At 46.7% G+C, this 17,153-nt stretch overlaps 1 long non-coding RNA gene across 2 annotated transcripts; it reads right to left on the minus strand.

The window, feature by feature from the left end:
* Positions 1-8,147: 8,147 nt before the first annotated feature.
* Positions 8,148-11,907, minus strand: LOC105301157. Of its 2 annotated transcripts, none has more exons than XR_002775945.1 (2): positions 11,793-11,907; positions 8,148-10,070 (listed from the first exon to the last, which is right to left on the minus strand). It is a non-coding gene; the product is annotated as an uncharacterized LOC105301157 (long non-coding RNA). The 2 variants fall into 2 exon arrangements; XR_002775944.1 differs by lacking the exon at positions 11,793-11,907 and adding an exon at positions 10,778-11,768.
* Between the last annotated feature and the right edge of the window lie 5,246 nt (positions 11,908-17,153).

A 17,153-nucleotide genomic window follows, 5' to 3' on the forward strand; every position in this document is an offset into this window, starting at 1 on the left:
GAAATTATTCTTTATGACATGTGCTGTGGTCTTCTTCATAAAATACCCACCAGATGGCAGCAGAGAAGGAATATTCACGATGACAAAAGCTCAGGTGTTATTCCTAAAATGCCCACCAGGTGGCTGCAGATAATAAATGTTTTTACTTACACTCTGGTGTTATTTGCAAGATGCGCACCGAATGAGGGCAGAAAATAAATTTTCATGATGCTGTACGCTCGGGTGTTATTCCCCAAATGCCCAGCAAATGACAGCAGAAAATAAAGTTTTATGATATACACCTCATACATCTGAGTGTTATTTCCAAAATGCCCATGAGATGACAGTAGAGAATAACTTTTCATGAAATGCACTGTGGCGTTATTCCCAAAATACCCACGTGATGACACTCTTGGGTATTGTTCCTAAAATTCCCACTAAATGGCAGCAGAGAATAACTTTGCATTACATACACACTGGTGATATACCAACAAAGCACAGGAGATGAGAGCAGAAAAATTTTCATGATGACCTACACGCGGGTGTTGTTCCCAAAATACCCACCACACTGCATCTGAAAATAATTCTCATGATGACATAAACTTGAATGTTATTATCAAAATGTACGTGATATAGCAGCAGAAATAACTTTTCATAGCATGCATTCGGAGTTATTACTAAAATACCCAACAGATGACAGCAGTGAATGAATATTCATGATGACACTCAGGTGTTATTCTTATAATGCCCACCAGATGTCAGCAGATCTTTTTATTACATACATTGTGGTGTAACAAAGCACACAAGATGAGGGCAGAAATTTTTCATTATGATCTACGCTCTGGTGTTATTCCCAAAATTCCCACCAGATGGCAGAAGAAAATAAATTTTTATGATGATATACACCTGGGTGCTATTTTCAAAATGCCCATGAGATAGTAGCATAGAATAACTTCATGACATTAACGTCTGTGTTTTTCCCAAAAGGAACTAAATGGCAGCTAACAAATACTTTTCATAAAGACATGCCACTGGGTGTTATTTTCAAAATGCACACATGATAGCAGCAGATATAACATTTTATGACTTGCACTGTTGTGTTATTCCCCAAATGCTCGCTAGATGGCAACATAAATAAATTTTTATGGTGATATACACTTGGGTGTTATTTTCAAAATGCCCACGAGATGCTAGCAGAGTATAACTTTTCAGGACATGCACCCCTGTGTTATTCCCAAGATGCACATGAAATGGCTGCAGAGAAAACTTTTCATAACAACAGGCCCTTGAGTGTCATTTTCAAAATTCACACAAGATAGCAGTAGAAATAACTTTTTATGACATGCACTGTGATGTTTTCCCAATATGCCCACCAGATGGGAGCAGAGAATGAATATTCATGATGACATGTACTCGAGTGTTATTCCCCAAATGTCCACCAAGTGGCAGAAGAAAATAAATTTTTATGATGATGCCCACAAGATAGCAGCAGAGAATAACTTTATGACATGCACTTCTGTGATTTTAAGAAGATGTACACAAAATGGCAGCAGAGAAAAACTTCATAGCAACATATCTTTTTTTCTTTTTTCATTTTACACCTACAGCACTTGCTGCAACAGGACTTTGAGTTTATTTTCAAAATGATCATGAGATAGCTGCCGAAATAACTTTTCGTAACACGCCTTTGAAGTTATTCCCCAAACTCCCACCAGATGGCAGCAATGAACGAATATTCCTGATGACAAATTCAGGAGTTACTTTAAAAATGCCGATCAGATGGCAGTAGAGAAAAAAATACTTTTTATTATGTATGCTGGTGTTTTCCTAGGATGAATGTGAGATGGGCGCAGAAATTAAATTTTCATGATGACCTACACTTGGGTGTTAGTCCCAAAATGCCTACCAGTTGGCAGCAGAAAATAAATTTTTATGGTGACATACACTTGGGTATTATTTTCAAAATATCCACAAGATAGTAGCAGAGAATAACTTTTCATATCAACATGTCCTGGGAGCTAGTTTTAAAATGAGCACACACAAAAAAAGGCAGAAATTACTTTTCATGACTAGCACTGTGGCATTATTCTCAAATCGCCCACAAGATGGCCGCATATAATGAATACTCATGATTACCTACTTTTGAAGGGTGTTATTCCCAAAATTCACACGAGATGGCAGCAGAGGGTAACAAATAACTTTCATGACCTACACTCGGGTGTTATTCTCACAATGCACACCAGATGGCAACAGAGAATAGCTTTTCATCATGACATTCACTTGGGCGTTATTCCTAAAATGTACACGAGATGGCAGCAGAGAAGAGTATTTCTCTGCCTTAAGGGCTCTGCCCACTCATTAAAATAAGAATCCAGATTCTTGGTACTAAGCTCACTTTGAAATAAATCCTGTTTTAGGGTTTTCACATGCCTCATTTAATGTATTACTTCCATTTGCCAAATTAGGCAGGAAATCTATTATCTCCATTTTACAGGTATTTAAACTGAAGACTGATTCTACCACATAATCCAAATAATTTCTGCAGCATCAGGTTGAATCTTGCTCATTCTCCTTGAAGAAAATCTGCACATAACCTAATGGTCCAGCTTGCCACGTACTCACCCAAGCTGGGTTTTTTTTGTTTTGTTTTGTTTTGTTTTTTTGGTTTTGTTTTTGTTTTTCTGTTGGACTTGGACAGAAAGCTGGGGATACGGACAGGTTGGGAGGAAGAAGGTGGCCTGGCCCATCACAGGAGTAATACCAGCATCTGAGTCTTATAACAACTTGCCCACTTCTATTCTTTGGCCAGATAGTAAATTAGGCTTTGTAGCCATGTGGCCTCTCTGGACTACTCAACTCTGTCTCTGTAGTGCAAAAGCAGCCATAAGATGTAAATGAATAACATGGCAGTGCATCGATATCACTATTTACAAAAACAGGCAGCCAGTCCACAGGCTGTAGCTTGCTGACCCTTGTTTTAATAAAGAACTAGAAATTCTAGCTTGAATTTTCCATGGCAGTCACTGAAAAATATGCATGCTACTTCAGAGAGCAGCTTCCACTTTGCCTCTCACATTTCACCAGAAGTTTAACACACACACACCCTCCCTCCCACTCCCAAAGTTCCTTAATGTGGTTTTTCCTTGGGCTTTGCTTGAAGATGTACATACCAAGCCAAGTCAGCACTGTACTCACTCACACAATCTCTCTCTCTTAAGCAAAAATTTCAAGATGTGAAAAACATGTTCTAGCTTGGGGGGTATTTAAAGTGGCCAGAGACATATATAGTCTATAATTTTAGAAGGAAACAATTCATGAAAATTTTATTTGAGAAGAGAGAAACTTTCAATGTGATGCATTACAAACAGTCCTAAAAGGGGGGGGGGGGAAGTCCTGAGATTGTTTAAAATGTTTATTTTCTTTAATTTTGACTTGAGAAGTTTTTAAATATACATTAGCTATATTAAAATCAAGACAATGGGCCCCAAATGCAGTCACTTATGCTAAGCCCCACATCACTAAAATGAAACTTACTTCAATTACAGTTCTGGCTCTCCCCAAAATGGAATCTTAAAGCAGTCAGTCAAGACTTTCATAATCAGCACTACTGAGGTGATCTGCCTGGTAGAGCCCCTGGCATCCCCTAAAGGTGATTAGCCTGGAATAATCCATCCACTCCTTTGTTTAGTACTTCATTTCTGCTCTCTTCTACCTATAAAAATTTTTACCCTTTATAGCTCCTCTGATCTCCTTTCTCTCTGCTAGATGGGATGCTACTCAATTCACGAATCACTGAATAAAGCCAGTAAGGTCTTTAAACCTTACTCGGTTGAATTTTTTTTTTAACAGCTATAGGAGGTGATTCTGTGACTTTTTTCAAAATAGACTGCTAATATTTTTAGAATTTAAAACAGATTTTAGTGCTTTTATTTTAGCAATGTCAGTGACTGCAGCAGCCACTCACAGAGTGTATGCCTCTGCGTCTAGCCGCATGGGAATACTTTGATGCTGTGTTTCCTCATCTGTGAGAACTCTTCAGGCCTCCATACACCAGAACTGTGAGAAATAAACGTGTATTGTTTTAGCTACCCAGTCTATAGTATTCTGTTATAGAAGACCAAGTGACCAAGACACCAAGGAAAATTAAAATATGTGTCCACAAAGAGACTTGTACGTGAATGTTCACGGAACATTTACATACATAATAGCTTATAACTGGAAACAACCCAGTGTAAATGAACAGGAGAATGGATAAACAAACTGTGGCATATTTATACAAGGAAATACTCCTCAGCAATTAACAGAAACAAGCTATGATACACACAAAACATTATGCTGAAATATGTCAGCCACAAATGAGTATATACTTTGTTATCCTATTTATAAAATATTGTAAAACAGACACAACTAATTTATGATGATAGAATAAATTGAGTGGTTTTGGTGTAGGGGGGTTGCAGATTGACTGGATAAGGCACAAGGGAAATTTCTGGAGTAATAAAATTGTTTTTATATTTTGATAGAAATATGGGTTATACAGGTGTATGCTTTTATTAAAACATTTAAGTGAATTCATAAAATGAACACATTGTACTGTATGTAAATTATTAATAAAAAGGAAAAGAAGATAAATAGGTGTGAATTGCAACTTGACACATGAGGATGCAAAACTTCGTGAATAAAAACCAATAGAAACAATAGAAAATAGACACAACACAAAACAGCTTCATGTATCAGAGTTATCGGACATATACAAAAAAACTGTGCTTTCCATGTTCAAGGAGCTACAAGAAAAGATGGGGAATTTTTACAGAGAACTGTAAACTACATAAAGTGACATACTGATTTGAAAAATGACCAAATATAGATTATAGGGCTGAAAAAAAAAAAACATAGCTCAAAAAAAACCCAAAAACCTAACTCAGAGCAGATTAGATGCAGTTGAAGAGAGAATTAGTGAACCGTAAGATAGCTCATCCCCCCTCCTTCATTTGCTTTGGGGAGTTCAGCCATCCTCCTCTCACATCACTGAGGCCACACACCAGCCCCCACCAGCAAGGGCACGCTAGAGTGACTTCTGGTTTGGATCAGCGATGACCCAAGAGCTGTGTGTGTTCCAGGAGCCACTTGTGTTCCCAGGGGAGTCCCACCCAGCCTTTCGTGCTTCGGGTTCCCACACAGCCTCCTGTAGCCACCTTGTACCCCCTCTCCCCCACCCTCTCACCGGCATTCAGGGGCTGGAAGGGGTGCCAAGAGGCCCTGTCAGGGCACAGGAAGCTCCCAGCACATAAACGCCGGCCACAGGTGTGCTCCTATCCAAGCCTGTCATTCTACTAAGTCCCTGGCATGAACTGTTAGCCCACAAAAACCACACCGCAGCCAAAGGCGAGGCTGGAAGTCCTTTTCTGATGGGCACCCCGGGCAGAGGCTGGAGAAGAGATTGGCCCGAAGGCTTGCAGACAAAGACTGGCACTCTCGCCTTCTGGGGTTCTGGCCACCACCACAAGGCCACACCCTCAGGGACAGAGGCCCTCACCAGACAGCGTCCCCACACTGTGCCAGAGAGAAGCTGCCTTTCCTGCCCACCCTCCAGCCTTGCACATCTGCTTTTCCTCAGTCCAGGGCACGATCTGCTCCCGCCATGTTCCCCTCCTCTGAAGTCCCAGCTGCCAGGAGCTCTCTGGCTGCTCAGGATGGAGTGTGTGGTGGCAGCTTCCCTGTGGGGGAGTGCCTGAGCCCAGACAGGTGCAGGGCTGACTCCTGGCCCTGCCACCTACTCACTGACTTCAAAGAAAAGGAAACTCAGTGCCCTTGTCTGTCAGATGTGGTAACCACTCCCTGTCAGGGGGCCGTGAGGGTGCAGTGAGGTAGTGACATCAGCTCCTGCCCAACACATGATCGGCACTCGCTCTCCCTCCCCCTTCTCTCCTAGAAGCCGGACATATCAAGAATTTAGCAAATCGTCTCCTTTTGACAGAATGAGCTCTCCTATCGGTGACCAAGTAGCCAAAGTCCCCCTAAGTGTTAACGCTGGCATTTGTGCCAGCTTTGTCCTCAGGATGGCACTGGCCACCACCCCTCTCTGGTCTTCACGCCCCTGCTCCGCTCCACACTCAGAGTCCATGCCTCTGCCCTGGCCAGCGCCTCCTCTCACCAGTCTTCTCACTGGTCTCCCTGCTTCCAGCCCAACCTCCACACTGTGACCAGTTTGACCTTTCTAAATTAGGGACCTAATCCTGCCACTTTCTGTGCATAGAACTAGCAACCGACAGCCTTCCAATCTGGGCAGGAAACACACACTGCCCTGAGCTCGCTTGAGTGTCCTTTTGGGGGTTCCCTGGAACAAGGGCTAAAGGGCTAATGTCAGGCACAGCAGGGAGCCTCAGGGACCCTCCACGGCTTCAGCCTGTATCCCATAAAGAATTTTCAACATCATCCCCTAGAAACTCAACCTGTAAAGACAAGAGGCTGATGAATTGTCCCCACCCCCTTTCCTGATGGCTATGCGTTACTCAGACATGAGAGCATTCACCTCTGCTGGGAGGGGGGACCCAGACATGGCAGCCCAGGGGCTGAGCACACAGCAGGGTCCTGACAACCTGACATGGCTCAGCTGACCAGGGACATTGCTTCCTGAGTAAAACACAGTCACAGATGTGTTCCCCACCCCAACTCCCCGTGAGAGAGACATGTGCCAGGTCCCAAGACTAATCCAGGGCTGGCAAAGGGCACTAGAGTCCAAGGAGCTTCTCACAAAGGGCAGGGAGGCTCCTGAGAGAGGATCCCATAGGAAGAAACATTTAAAAAAAGAGACTCATTATTGCACTCTTGGGCTTCTATTGGCCGAGAATGCTGTGACAGTCACCAGAAGAGGCTCATCTCACTTCTTCACGGAGGACTCTCTGTGTATACCCAAGACTCCCTGAACAAATCAGAAAGCCCAGGTTGGCCGAGGTGGTCACGTGCAAGCCCCAGAGCCCCCTGCTCCAGGGCGGCAGGGGCATGGCATTACTGCATGGAACACAGATCATGGCTGGACTCAGTTCCCAACAGGAAGGCATTATGCTTGTTTCTGGCAGAAAGCAGATGTCTGGGCAGTGACTGGCCAGTGGCAGGAGGCAAGGGGCCTGCGGTCTCCCAGGTCTGTCATACCCCGGGACAAGCCAGCTCTCCATCATGGTGTGTCTGAGGTCTCAGGTTCTTAGCTGTGGGCAGTGTGGCCACTCCAGTCTGATTTCTGCACCAACTATGCGTTTGACTTACAGCTCACATACATGACGAGATAGATTACGTCTATCCCAAGGAGCTTCTGCAACATCAAAGACCATTCAGTAAAAATGTGTTCAGCTGGGTTGTAAAAGTGGAAACTGAGGTGTGTCACTTATTCAGTGTTTTGACTGAGGAGCAACTCTGAGCCAATCAGTCTGCTGGAAACTACACACAAAGATGAATTCAACAAGGTCCCTGCCCTGAAGGAGCTTATGGTCTAGTAAGATGTCTAACTCTAATACAATGTGAGGAGCACTATAATAGAGCTGAATATGCAGTGCTGGGAAATCAGCAACAAGGAAAAACATGGGCGATACAAAACCTACTCAGGAGGAATCATGTTGAAGATGCTAAGTTGCTGGAAGCCAAAGAATCACTCAAAAAAAAAAAAAAAAACCTAACAGCAATATCTGCTGGGAGCACACCAAGATCGAGACCAGGAAATCAGTGAAATTGCCATTAGCTGAGGATGGAAAATCAGTAGCAGGAAGCGGACACAAAGCGAAGTGACTGCAAAGCGAGACTCAAGCGGCACTGATAGACTCTGAAGGAGAAGGTACGATCAGGAATTACAGCCACACAAAGCGGGTTCCCAAAGTGCCAAACACATCAGCACTGGTTTGGGGAGCAACTGCCCTGTGAGTCCAAATATAACAATATTTTGTAGCTAAGATTCCAGGTCCACTTTTGGAGAATTCGCTCTGCTCCTGCTGATGAATACTGAAGTTTTAAATGTCATTCCTACCTCTAATTCTGTCCCGTGAGTAGACCAGGGTATAGAACTGGTTGACCAACAGTGATAAAAAGCCACAATGAGCTACAGATATAGAAGTGGAAAGCCAGATTCCAGATTTGATCTTTGGAACCAGTCTATCAAGAACCAAAATCAGCGATATTGGTGGTGAGTCGAAAAACAGCATGAATGCCAAATTTATTCATCTCTTTGACGAACACATGGGTGGTGGTGGTGAACGTAAGTGGGTCGTAAGGTTAACCCTGAATGAAAAGGGATGTATAAAACCACTGTAGACTCTTGATGAATGGAAAGGTGCAAGCAGGCACGAGGTTCATTTTGGAGTGTTGAAAGACCAACGAGCTTTTGAGATGGTCCAATCTTTCAGATGATTGGGTTGAAAAGACAGGTAGATAGGTGAACCACATGGCCAATACGAAATGACTTCTAGTGACATTGTACTACTTTATGTTAATCATACTTAATCTCAGCCTGATGAACAACTAGTATTTTGGGGAAAGAACTGGAAAATATGGCTGAATATATTAATAATTTACCTAGTTGTTTCAATAATCAGAGTGAAGAATCCCAGAAATGGAAAGTAAATTAGGTCCTGAGACAACGTGATTCATAAACCCATGGCGACATAAGACAAATTTTCATCTTAGCTATCTTACAAAATGCTTCAGTGTTTAGAGGAAATAGAGTGTCAACCACACTTAAATTAAAAATGTTATGCCTTACTCTATCCCAGGATGCAATATCCCTAGACGTTATAATGGTTTGCAAAAGAGCGGGTGGCATAGGTAGGAGACACAGATCGCAAAGTAAGATACTCTGAAAGGATGAGTAGTCCACGAATTGTAACATCATCGGGATGACTCTAAAGTATGAAGGTGCTGATGTCTGACCAGCGCTGAACTATTACCAAATGCTTTTCCACATCTATCACATTTAGAGGGTTTTTCTCCTGTATGCATTCCCTGATGCTGAATAAGGTGAGTACTCTGGCTCTGCTTTACTACATTCGTTACAGTCACAGAGTTTTTCCCCAGTATGAATTTGCTGATGTTTAGTAAGGGAAGAATTTCAAGGAAGCCCTTTCTACATTCATGACAAATATAGGGTTTTTCTCCAGTGTGAATCCTTTGACGTTGTGTAAAGGTTGAGTGGGCAATGAATGCTTTTCCACATTCCTTCTATCTATAAGGCTTTTCCCCAGTATGAGTTCTCTTATGTTCAGTACGGTGTGTACTTCGTCTGAACACCTTCCCATAATCAACACATTCATAGGGTTTCTCTCCGCCCCGAATTCTTCGATGCTGAATAAAGGATGAGTAGTCACTAAAGGCTTTGTCACTGAAGTCACTAAAGTCACTAAAGTCACTAAAGTCACTAATGGCATTACATTTATAAGGTTTCTCTCCAGTATGAATTCTCTGATGCTGAATAAGAGATGAATTTACAGTGAATGCTTTTCCACAAACTTTGCATTTACAGGGTTTTTCTCCAGTGTGAGTTCTCTGATGTTCAGTAAGAGATGAACTCTGCCTAAAAGCTTTTCCACAGCCATCACATTTATAAGGTTTCTCACCTGTATGAATTCTTTGATGACGAATAAAGTTGGAATGGTCACTGAAATTTTTTCCACATTCACTACAAGTTTTCTTTGTAGAGCTTCTTTGACTTTTAATTGCAGATAAGTCCCATGTGATGCCTTTGCCAAATGAACCAATTATATGTGGTTTCTCTTCTGAATGAGTAATATGCTGAGGAATAAGTTTAGCTCTTAGATCAAAATTTCTCTCAAATTCATTAAAATTATGTCTATTTTCCTCTAAGAATATTTCTTCATGGCCAACTATTATTTGCTGAAAACCAGTGGTTTGGACAAGAGATTATTTTGAAATTTTGCCTATAGAGTTCTCCCTTTGCTTTCCTACTTTGGCCTTGTATTCACAGACTTCTTGAAATAAATATCCTTGAGACACATCCCCTCTGAGCCTTTCCATGATGACAGTGAAGGAACCGCTCACTCAAAGGTATACTTTGACTGTCTTTTCTTTGGTATATGTTCTGTTCTTCAAATCTGAAAGGAATAAAAAATATAAAAACATCTTTTTTTGTGTGCTGGAATAATGAAAACTGCACTCGGGAGAAAGAAAAAAAATTTAATAATATTAATGTATATTAGAATTAAGTCTTGTGATATGGAAAAACAAGCGTCAGTGGAGTAGAGAGAAGCAGAAGTAAAAGTGGCAGGAAATTTTTCTAGCGTTAAGAGTCTTTGTGACATTGCCCAGTAGGCAATGCCCAGTAGGCAATGTCACAAAGACTCTTAACGCTAGAAAAATTACTTAAAGATGTAAAAGTTTAAACTCCCATTTTAAAGATGAACAAGTGTAGGAATGCAGACCTAAAGATACTCAACTGATTAATAGGATGATTACAAACAGAACTTGGGCTTTGTCCGCTATGCTACCACACTAACCTAGGCATTAAACAGAGCTTAAATGAGGGAATGGACAGATAACTAGTCAAAATACAAATAAAGAAGTGGATGCATAGCAACATCAGAAAATGTGCAACAAGAAATGGCAGTGGCAGCACATGGAGAGTGACAACTACGGACAGTAAAAGCAGCACCTGGAAAAACAATGTACAAGGCAGTAAAAGTGACTAGGTCCGATTCTGAGCAGCAGGACTTAAGGAATTAATCAGAGTTTCTTGGACAACATTTGAGAGATTCCACTCCCACTAAAACTCCACAGATTTATCCCTCATCTGAATGAGTACCTCTAAAGACCTCGGTATGTCACAGGATCTCCACAACTCTTCCCTTGCCTGAGACTAATTTTAGAAACTCGGAATCCTGCTCATGGGAAAAGAAAATATATCACAAAATCAATACATCGATACTGTAATCACTTAAATTTAATACTTTGACATTTTTAAAGCACCAGCAGTATCAGTTTGTAAAGCATATAACGTGAGTGTCCCGGCTCACTCACAGGGTCCCCTAATCAACAGAAAAGATAAGATACACTACCAGAGAAGATATTCGGAGACTTGGAGGAAGGTGTTATTGGATTGGTTGGAAAGAGAAGGGCAGTATTACAAAAGTGACCTAAGCTCAGAATCAACGTTTGGGTAGAATCACTAACCAGAGGCAACAGCATTTTCGACAACCATAAACAGAGGAGACGTTCTGGTACGAAGGGAGATGCTGAGGTAAGGCACTAGAAGACTAACTGCCCCTCTTTCCTTTTAAGTAGAAACCTCTGAGAACCCCAAATGGACGGTCACTAAACATCCGGAAGTCGACACTGTGCTTTCTTAAAGATTTGCAAACTCAAAGAATTTTCTGCAAGTGTCACAAAAGGAAAACTTTGGAAAGGTGTAGATTGCAGTGCAAGGGAAAATGTCAGCACTCCACAAGTCCTCCAAAGAAACACTGTTTCGAGTCAAGTTCTGGGATCCGTAAGAAAACATTTTAGCAAAGATTCACCGTTTCGGGGTCGCAGGCTAAAGACCCGATATTAAAATTTCGCCCATTGCACGAAAGCTGCTGTCACAGCACGCAAACTCTGGCGGCGTTCAGAGTCCCCTTTAAACAACTCTTTTCTTGGGATTCCTTTCGCCCAACCTCTCCTCTCCCTCCGCGCAGGGGCTCCCGGGGCCCTCGCAGTCTCGGAGGAGCCGGGGGTCGCATTCCCGCCAGGTCCGCCCTGAGCGCCGGCGGCCCCCGGCCGGAGCGCAGAGAAGAGAGCAGCGCCAGGAGCTGCGAGCCGCGCCCGCGGGCCACACTGACCTCACGTGAACCGGGCTCCGGCCAGCCCTCCCCGGCTGGCGCCGCCCGGACCGCGGACCTCAGGCGGTGCAGCCAAAGCGTTCAGCGTACACGATGAACTGCGACTCCCAGGATGCCTCGGGCCGCGCCGCTTCCGCTTCCGTCCCCGAGGACGGCCCTTTTCCCAGAAGTCCCCGGGAAATCTCGGCCTCTAGGTACTTCTCCCGCGGCGAGGGATGGAGGGGGCGGGGTCTGGGCGTCTCAGCCAATCAGAGCCGCAGCAGGAGTCTCCATGGTAACCACCTCCGCCGGCTCTTTCAGCGCTGCTCGGGTCCCGGCTGCAACGTGCGGGCGCCTCTGAGGATTGGTGTGCGCCAGCCCGGGCCTCCGCGTGCCACCCCCCAGGCCCGGGGAGAGAAAGACAGTGTGAAAAGCTTACAGACACTAGAGGACTCTGGTCCTCTGTGGGAACCGTTTCTAGCAAACTAATGGTAAAAAGCCACTTCTGAGACAGTCGGGACAGTGGAACACCGCACTTGTCAGACAACATTAAGGAATTATTGTGAGTGAACGCCGTGCGTGGCGTTTCGCAGCAGGCGCCTCGAAGGCCATCCAGAGGTCGGCTGTGTTCGTTTTTAATCTGCCCAGAGCTCAGGCAGTCTGGATCGTGGAGCGGAGTAGACCCACGAAGGACTGCAGCCCCTGCCAACGAAGTCCCCTATTCAGGGCCGCTGCAGCAGTGGCGGTGGGAAGACCCATCCTGCTGTTCCATTTTCTCATGTTCTCTCTCTGGCCAAGGCTGCAAAGACTTAGATAGGACTCCACTGAAACTGCAAATGTTTATTTGCTGATTATGAATGTAAAAAAAAAAAAAGCATAATCACGGAAAATTTGGAAAATGCAGAAAAGTACATATAGAAAAGCAATACTGGAAGGAAATACTCTAAACTGTTAACAGTGGCTATTTGAGGCTGTAGGGATTAAAGGTGCTTTCATTTTATCCTGCACACTTTCTCGTATTTTCCAAATTTTCTGCCATGAATTAGATTTACTGCTTTAAAACTTTTTATTGTCACAAATAGTTTTTAATACATATTTTGCAATTTATAGGAAGATTGCATTGAGAAGGGGGCCTCTGGGAGGAAGGGGAACTTGGCCCTGCATGCAAGGACTTCTGCCTAGGGGGAGGGAGAAGCCGTGGATGTTTCTAGAAAAGGGAGTGCCAGGACTAAATGTCTGTCTTTATAAAGGATATGGGAACAATTGGACAGCAATGCGCAAGAAATAAACAAAACATAGAGAAAATCTCATGAACTTGAGTTAAGCAAAGAATTCCTAGACTTGACTTCAAAAGCACAATCCATAAAAATAAAGAAGTGACGAATTGCACTACACCAAAATTAGAAACTTATGCTTGGCAAAAGACAATGTTAAGAAAATGAAAACAGACATAAACTAGGGAAAAGTATTTTCAAATCGCACCTGTGACAAAAGAATTTTATCCATAATCCCTAAAGAACTCTCAAAATCCAACAGTAAAACAAATGATCCAAATACGACTGAGAAAGGGCTTGAGACAAGCCTTCACCAGAGAATATGTGTGGGCGGAAATAAGCACATGGAAAGGGGTTTCACATCACAGGCCCCCAGGGAAATGAAATTAGAACCATGGCGATGGACCACTGCATACTCACTAAAATGGCCAAAATCAGAACGCTGACAATACTGGCTGCTGACCAGGAGAGGAAGCCGCAGTACCTCTTGTTCACGAATGGGAAAAACGCAGAATGCTGCGGCCGCCCTCACCAGCAGTAGGCACTTTCTTTGAAAGTCAGATGTACATCTACTCCATCACTTCTGGGCATTTACCCCGGAGAAGTGGGAACTTACATTCACCCAAAAACCTGTGCACGACTGTACACAACAACTCTATTCCACAGTTGTCGTCAAACTGGTCAGCAATCCTGCCCCCAATAAAGAGGAATGGGCTGGCTGGGCCCTGCAACCTGGACGCAGCTCAGAGTCACAGCGGGAGGAAAAGGAGCCAGTCAAAGGTCGCACACTGTGAGTCGTTAGTAAAACACAAAACTGCAGGGAAGGTGGTCCAGGTGTGAGTGGGGGGAGGCTGTGATTATGAAGAGTCTTTGGGTGATCAGCTATTTATACCCAAATGCTGTTACATAAATCCATAAATGTGTTAAATGTACAGAACTGTATGCCCAAAAAACTTATTTTTACTGACTGTAAATTTAAAGAATTAATTTTAAAACCAATAATGAGCAACTTTACAAGTAAAACCCAACCCAATGCCCACAGAGCCATCCTGCTGCTGAACTTGTCGCAGGTGAGCCCAGAAGCAGGACAAGAGACAGGACAGGACAGGACAGGACCTGAGTACCCATAAGTCTTGATGAAAACAAAGCGGGTGAAAAGTTATGGTGGCAGATGACAGCACCGGTGGTGAAGCCCCGGGTGTTTCAACTCCAGAGGCGTTCCAGGTGCAGGAACCCCTCCCCCCAGGCTGGTGTAAGAAACGAGGAGGGCGAAGTGATGAGTCAAAGGGGGCTCAACAAAGTGTCGGCTTGCAGCCGAGTGTCCCGGACACTGGAGATCTGGTCCAAACTCTTATTGTTTCTTTCAGGTGACCTGGTCCACTTTCCCTCTGCTGTCTTCAGTTGGCTTGTACAGAGAATCATACCACAGTCTTGAAGAACCAAAGGAGCAAGACCCAGGAGTATCCCCAGTGGAGGACGGTGGCCACTATCATGTGGTTCTGGGGAGGCTTGTGGGGCTGAGCAGGTGCCGGTGGGGTTCAGGCAGGGGGAACACAAATGACCTGTTGGGTGAAAAAGCATATGTGCACTTACAAGCGGCGCCAAATTTGTATGAGGTTCCCCAGATGGTTTATTTTCTACTCTCTGCAGCCTGTTCACTGTCAGGGGTCCTGCCAAGAGTCACCCCTAGGACTGGGACTCAGGCCGCTGGTCCCTTCCTGGCACGCTGGCGGGTCATGGCACCGGCTGGCCCTCGGTGGGAGCCGGTGTCCCTTGGCTCACACCCCTGCAGGCGGCGCTTTGCATGACCTGGAGCATGCATACACTCAGAAGGGGCCCGCAAAGTGGGGCGCAGGGGAGGGCCATGGGGATCAGTGTCCAGCCTACCCCAGAGCAAGTCTGGGACCAGCCCAGCGCCTGGGGCCAACTTTTGCCTCTGCCCTTCCTGCCTCCCTATGAATTGGAGCCAGGACACGGGCCTAACAGCCTGCGTGCGCCGCACCCGCTGTCGGAACCCGTCTGGGTCTGGGGATTCGCCCTCCTGGCGCCCGTGCACGCCGGGGCGCCGCGGCCAGCAGGTGGCGCTGCAGGCCCGCTCGGGAGGAGCGGCCGGCGTCCCCCGGTGGGACCCGCCCTCCGGCCCTCGCCGGAGCCCGGGCGAGCGGCTAGCGGCCTGGCCGGCTAGGCTCAGAGCGAGGGGCCGGGCGGCGCCATCGGACGGTGTCCCCAGGCAGAGGCCGGAGCTCGGGGACCCCTGCGCCGCTCCCCCGTGTTTTAAGCAGTCTGCTCAGCCCCCACGCGGTGCTCCGGCGGGCGGGAGGACCTGGGCCCAAGGCGTGGACCAGCATCAGCCCCACGGGGCTTCGGCCGTTTCCTTCCCATGCCGCGGTCTCCGGGGCGCCTGGGGCCCTGGATCCCAGCCTGTCAACCAGGCCGAGGGTGTGTGCCATGCAAGGGTGCATGAGTGTCTGTGCATGTGAGTGTGTGCATGTGCCGTGAGCACGTTCTCTGTGAGTACACGTGTGTGTTGTGTGTGATGTGAGTGTGAGGACACGTGTGTGTTGTGGGTGTATTATCTCTGTGTGCCTCTGTGTGTGCTGTGGGCGTGTTCTCCCTGCATGTGAGGACATGTGTGGTGAGTGTGTCTGGGTGTATCAGGGTGTGTGTGTGCCGGGCCTGCATGTAGAGCATAAGTGTCTGTGCTTCATCTCTTGCTCAGTCTGATACTCAGACCAGTTGCCAAACTCAGCGGTCTCCAACCTTTGTGGCACCAGGGGCGGGTGCTCCACTGAGAACCTAACGCCTGATGATCCAAGGCGGAGCCGAGGTGGTGATGCTGGCGCTGGGGAGCGGCTGCAGGTACAGAAGAAGCTTCGCTCGCTCACCCACCGCTCACCTCCTGCCATGCGGTCTGGTTCCTGACAGACCCGTCCATGGCCTGAGCTGGGGACCCCGGGCCTAGCGCATGTGTCCACAAGGTGGTTCTAGGCCATCTCCTCTCCCGTGGAGCGGGCTGGTGGCTGCAGACAGATGTCCTAGCTCTTTGGGTGATTCCTCCCTCTACGCCCCCAACGCTGTCCCTGCTGGCCCTGGAGGTGCCCCGGAGATGGTGTCCGTACTTGAAAGGGGATGCTCGGGGAAACTTGCCAACTGCCTTTTGCTTTCAGAAGCAGCAGTAAGTCATGTTTGCTCACGTTCAGCATAAAGTCCAAGTGCCTGGGTTTGGAGGTCCTATGGCCAGGCTTCCTAGAGCCAGAGGGTAACAACTCCGGAAGGCTCCGGGGTACTGTGCCTGCTTTCGTCCCACCACCGGCCACGTCCCACTTCTGCCCATGCCACAGGCACGGCCCGCTGGCATGTGGGTTCCATTTCCTGGCTGCCTTGCCTACCCTCCTCGGGACACCCCACCACCCTGCTCTCCCCACCCCCGCCAGGGTGCCCCAGCAGCTCCCAGCAGGAGCAGGTGTGCGTCTCTCAGAGGAAGCCTTTGGAGAGAGCTGTCCACACGCCACGGGCACGCTGGCGCAGAGACAACCAGAGCTGTGTAGGGTTACCGGGCGAAGGTCCCGAGCCTTCACTTATGGACTTTGGGGCAGCCAGGGGCGGGCAGTTGTGGACATTGACGAGGGAAGATGGGTGTGGACAGGCTGGGTGGACGCTCAGAACCCTGGGCTGCAGTTGTCACCAAAACCCCACCGTGGAAGCCAGGACCACAGCTGGGTCCCCTTCTCGGGGCTGCACAGCCTAGAGTCCGGTCTCATTGGTCATTCTGTGCTGCTCAGAGCCCCCCTTCAGGCCGCACCAGGGCCAGGGGCCTGGACTGCAACACCCAGACATGTAGGACGCACGTCAGGAGCAGAGCCAGCCCTCACCAGCGCACTGGCCTTGGTGTGCTGGGCGCTGGGAGCGGGAAGCCTGGAAGGCATGGTGTGGTTGGTGTCAGTGCTCGGATGCTGAACGTTGCCATTTAAACTTTGCAAAAAGAAAGCGAGCTATCCAAGTATTTATCATATGGTGCTACCCATGGCAGGCGGGGTGGCACGGACGAGCAGAGGTTGCAGGGTGTAGGGGAGCAGGGCAGAGCTGGGGGCACCGAGGCAGGATTAGA

This window comes from Pteropus vampyrus, unplaced genomic scaffold (genome assembly GCF_000151845.1).
Source record: "Pteropus vampyrus isolate Shadow unplaced genomic scaffold, Pvam_2.0 Scaffold227, whole genome shotgun sequence".
Classification (NCBI taxonomy): domain Eukaryota; kingdom Metazoa; phylum Chordata; class Mammalia; order Chiroptera; family Pteropodidae; genus Pteropus; species Pteropus vampyrus.